Source organism: Cebus imitator, unplaced genomic scaffold (genome assembly GCF_001604975.1).
Source record: "Cebus imitator isolate Cc_AM_T3 unplaced genomic scaffold, Cebus_imitator-1.0 Scaffold85, whole genome shotgun sequence".
In the NCBI taxonomy this organism is placed as follows: Eukaryota; Metazoa; Chordata; class Mammalia; order Primates; family Cebidae; genus Cebus; species Cebus imitator.
In genome coordinates this window covers 4,287,800-4,292,354 of record NW_016107400.1, presented here as the reverse complement: position 1 = coordinate 4,292,354, position 4,555 = coordinate 4,287,800, and the positions used below count along the sequence as shown (strand labels likewise).

General features: G+C 43.4%; 1 protein-coding gene across 2 annotated transcripts in view; it reads left to right on the top strand.

The window, feature by feature from the left end:
* Positions 1 to 1,698: 1,698 nt before the first annotated feature.
* The window catches only part of CRYM (crystallin mu), a 25,600-nt gene continuing 22,743 nt past the window's right edge, over positions 1,699 to 4,555 (top strand). The window contains exon 1 of one of the 2 annotated variants that reach the window (XM_017534351.2): positions 1,699 to 1,805. The gene's annotated coding sequence lies outside the window, so the exon portion shown is untranslated. The remainder of the gene's footprint in view (positions 1,806 to 4,555) is intronic. The other variant, XM_037740572.1, reaches the window with a different exon arrangement.

Here is a 4,555-nt window from a genome sequence, read left to right as displayed (position 1 = left end):
AAAAAAAAAAAAAAAAAAAAACAATTAAATAGCCACATGCAAAACAATGTGGCTACATATATCAATACAAAAATTAACTCGAAATTAATCAATGACCCAAATGTAAGAGCTAAAACAATAAACACTTAGAAAAAATCATAGCAGTAAATCTTCATGATCTGGATTTAACAGTGCATTCTTAGATATAACACCAAAATAATATATCTATAAAACGAGTTTCGTCAAAATAAAAAACTTTTGAGCATCAAGGACACTATTAAGAAAATGAAAAGATAACCCATAGAATGAAATAAAGTATTAACAAATCGTATCTCTCTAAGGGCTTCATATCCTGAATATATAAAGCACCATTATAACTCAATAGCAAAAAGACAACCCAATTAAATAATGGGCAAAATGATCTAAACGGACATTTCCCCAAAGCAATTATACAAATGGCTAACAAGAGCATGGAAAGATGCACATCGGTCGGGTGGGGTGGCTCAAGGCTGTAATCTCAGCACTTTGGAAGGCAGAGGTGGGCGGATCACCTGAGGTCAGGAGTTCGAGACCAGCCTGACCAACATGATAAAACCCCATCTCTACTAAAAATACAAAAATTAGCCGGGCATGGTGGTGGGCACCTGTAATCTCAGCTACTCAGGAGGCTGAAGCATGAGAATCATTTGAACCTGGGAAGTGGAGGTTGCAGTGAGCTGAACCAGCCTGGGTGTCAGAGCGAGACTTTATCAAATAAAGAAAGGAAGAAGGAAAGAAGGAAGGAAGGAAGAAAAGAAGGAAGGAAAGAAGAGAGAGAGAAAAAAAAAAAAAGGAAGGAAGATAAATGTCCAGAAAAGAAATGTCCAGAACCTATAAAGCCACAAACACAAAAAAGTAGATTGGTAGTTGGGAGCTGGGAGAGGCAGGGCGAAGGGGGGAATGGGTGTAACTGAATGAGTACAGGGTTTATTTGGGGTGTGATGAAAATGGGATTAGATGGTGGTGGCGGTCGCACAACACTGTGAACATACTAAAAGCCACTGAACTGTGCACTTCGAAAGAGTAAAAATGGTGAAATTTATGTTATTTGAATTTTACCTCAATTTTCAAAAAAAAAAAAAAAAAAAAAAAAAAGGCCCGATGAAATGGATAAAATGTTATTTCTGCATTACTGATGAGATGCAGAGGTCATGTCAGTTGCCTCAATCAAACTAGCACCGAAATTGACTACACCTCCCAAACCCTCTACCTAGCACTAAACTACAAGCCAAAAAAAAAAAGTTAAAATCCAACCCTAAGTCCCTATGAGTTTTCGTTTGTTGGAGGGACGCGCTTTGGAGCTCTGCGCACCGACCGCGGGCAGCGGGCAGGCCCCCCAGCCCGGTGTCGGGAGCAGCAGCCAGCTCAGGGTACACGGGCAGGAGGAGGGCACGCCGGGTCTCCCAGGCACTCACTGCTCAGGCCTGGCCGCCGCCTCCGCCGCTGCGGGGCGCATGTCCACCGGGTTGGGGCTCCTCCTCCCAACACCCTCCCCACGCCCTCCCCAAAAACCCGCCGAGCAGCCGCCAGTGGGCAGGTCTGTGGCCTGATCCTGCGCGGACCCGGAGACGCGCGGGGGAAACCAGGATGGAAGCTTGGGGAGTTGGGGACGCGCGGAAGGGGCCGGGGGCGCGCAGAGGAGCCGGGAGCGCCACCGCAGTGCCCCCACCGCCCCACCCCGCGCATGCTCCCGAGAGCCCCAGCCCACCCTTCTCAGGCCTCCCAAGTATTTCATCCCTTGATTTTCCTGGCCCGCCGCTCAGTGCCCCAACTCTAGGACAACAGAGGTTAGGGGATAAGGGGAATTAGACACCGGCCTTGGCGGCAGCATTCAATGAAAAGCCAACTCAATAGTCAAAATAAAGACTTTCATACAATCTTTTTAATTTTTTTTTTGAGATGGGGTTTCACTCTTGTTTCCCAGGCTGAGTGCAATGGCGCGATCTCGGCTTACCGCAACCTCCGCCTCCTGGGTTCAAGCGATTCTCCTGCCTCAGCGTCCCGAGTAGCTGGGACTACAGGCACGCGCCACCACGCTCGGCTAATTTTATATTTTTAGCAGAGACGGGGTTTCTCCATATTGGTCAGGCTGGTCTCGAATTCCCGACCTCAGGTGATCTGCCTGCCTCGGCCGCCCAAAGTGCTGGGATTTGAGGTGTGAGCCACAAAAACCCTTAAATTTTTAAAATAAAATGTAAACATAAAAGTTCATGAGGAACTTTTTAAAATAAAATGTAAACATAAAACTTCATCAGGAGCTATACTGGCATCTACAGCAAAAGGAAAAATCAGTAATCCTAAGCCGTCTTTGTTTAAAATTTTTATACACTTTGTATAAAAATTTTATACACATCTTTTTAAAAAAAATTATAAAAATATTTTGGCATTCACTTTTAAATATGCATTTAGATGTTTTAGTTTAATATTTATCATGACTACTGAGTGCGTCCCATAAATTTTATGCCATAGGTGAATACCTCAGTTATTGTACTTGTCTTACCATGGTACAGCTCTGCCTTGCTGTCATCTTCGCTGTGGTGGTGGCAGAAGTCTGGGGAGATGCAAGTAACCCCCTCCTTCGCAGGGTCTGTTAGGGGTTAGCAGGGAATTTCCAGAGGCTCAAGCACAGGGGCTTACAAGCCCCTCAGGCTTGTCCCAGGACAATGTCTCAGGGGAGTGGAGAGAAAAGAGATTTACACCAACTTTCTCCATACTGACCCCTGCATTACTAAAAAGTGTATTAATCTTCTTTCTGCTGTCATGATTATAATAGTAATTTCATTATTTTAACAATAAGAAACCTCAATAATACCTAATATTTAATATGCTACTTATTAATAATGCTTATTATTGGAGGCTTGGGATAGTTAGCTCTCTGTGCCTCTGGTCTCAACAGAACTGATGGAACCAAGACCAGCTTTCTCAGTGCTACTTTACTGAGGACCTAGATGATGTGAACCAAAGCTTTATAAGGAAGACAGTTTGAGATGATTTGCAGACTTGTCCTGTTTTGACAGGATTTGCTGGAGTAAACTCCCATTATTGAGGTTTCTTATTTTGTTATTGTTAAGATAATGAAATTACTATTATAAAAATGACTTAACAGAAAGAAGATTAATAAACTTTCTAGTAATGCAGGAGTCAGAAATAAGATTTCTATTTAATCAGGGCTAAATTCTTAATTTACCATGGAAGCAAATAAATATCTGGCTTTCTTATTTCATATCTCTTTTAGTTAATGAGTATTTGGTTTTGCTTTTTTTCTCCTTGTTAACTTACACACACACACACACACACACACACACACACAATTTATAAATTTAGAAAGGAGGAGACTTACTTGTAAGGGGTTACAGCCTGCAAGGAATAATGCAGCATGCTGGGAAGCATGCTATATTATTCCATTTTCATCCTGCCTATAAAGACATACCTGAGATTGGGCAATTTACAAAAGAAAGAGGTTTATTATATTTACAGTTTACATGCCTGGGGAGGCCTCACAATCATGGTGGAAGGCAAGGAGGAACAAGTCACATGTTATGTGGATGGCAACAGGCAAAGAGAGAGCTTGTGCAGGGAAACTCCCATTTTTAAAACCACCAGATCTCGTGAGACCCACTCCCTATCATGAGAACAGCACAGGAAAGACCCACCCCCTTAATTCAATCATTTCCCGCCGGGTCCCTCCCGCAACACATGGGAATTATGGGAGCTATAAGATGAGATTTGGGTGAGGACATGGAGCCAAACCATATAACATGCCTTGGCCAAGATCAGAGACAGGCACTTTGAAGGAGGAGGGTTGGGGTAGGAGCTTTATGCTGAACAGGTTGGCTAAATATACATATCCAACAGGTGACAGACGAAGCTATGAATATTCATGAAAGTGGTCCTGACGCATGCGTATTTAAGAAACATGCATGTTACCTACAACTCATCTTCAACTCATCTTCAAATGTTTTACAATTCAGCTTGATACATCAAAAGGTCTTTTCAGGACACAAAGGTGTGCAAATGTGCACCCTCTGTAAGTCAGCCAGAACCATTCTAGGCTTGGTAGTCTTATCAGGAGACTTCAGTAACAATTGTGTTACTGAAATCAGTCTCTTGTCCAATCAAGTTGTAGTTATGGAACAAGGGGTCAGTTAGTCAGTATCTGTGTACTGGATGAGTTGTAATTGTTTTAATATTGCCTATCTTCGACTGGGCATGGTGGCTCATGCCTTGTAATCCCAGCACTTTGGGAGGCTGAGGCAGGTGGATCACTCAGGTCAGGAGTTTGAGACCAGTCTAGCTAATGTGGCAAAACCCCATCTCTGTTAAAAATACAACAACAAAAAAAATTAGCTGGGTGTGGTGGCACACACCTGTAATCCCAGCTACTCAGGAGGCTGAGGCAGGAGAATCTCTTGAACCCGGGAAGCGAGGTTGCAGTGAGCCGAGATTGCACCACTGCACTCCAGCCTGGGCAACAGAGAGGGACTCCATTTCAAAGCAAAACAGATTTTGTGTGTGTGTGTGTGTGTGTGTGTGTGTG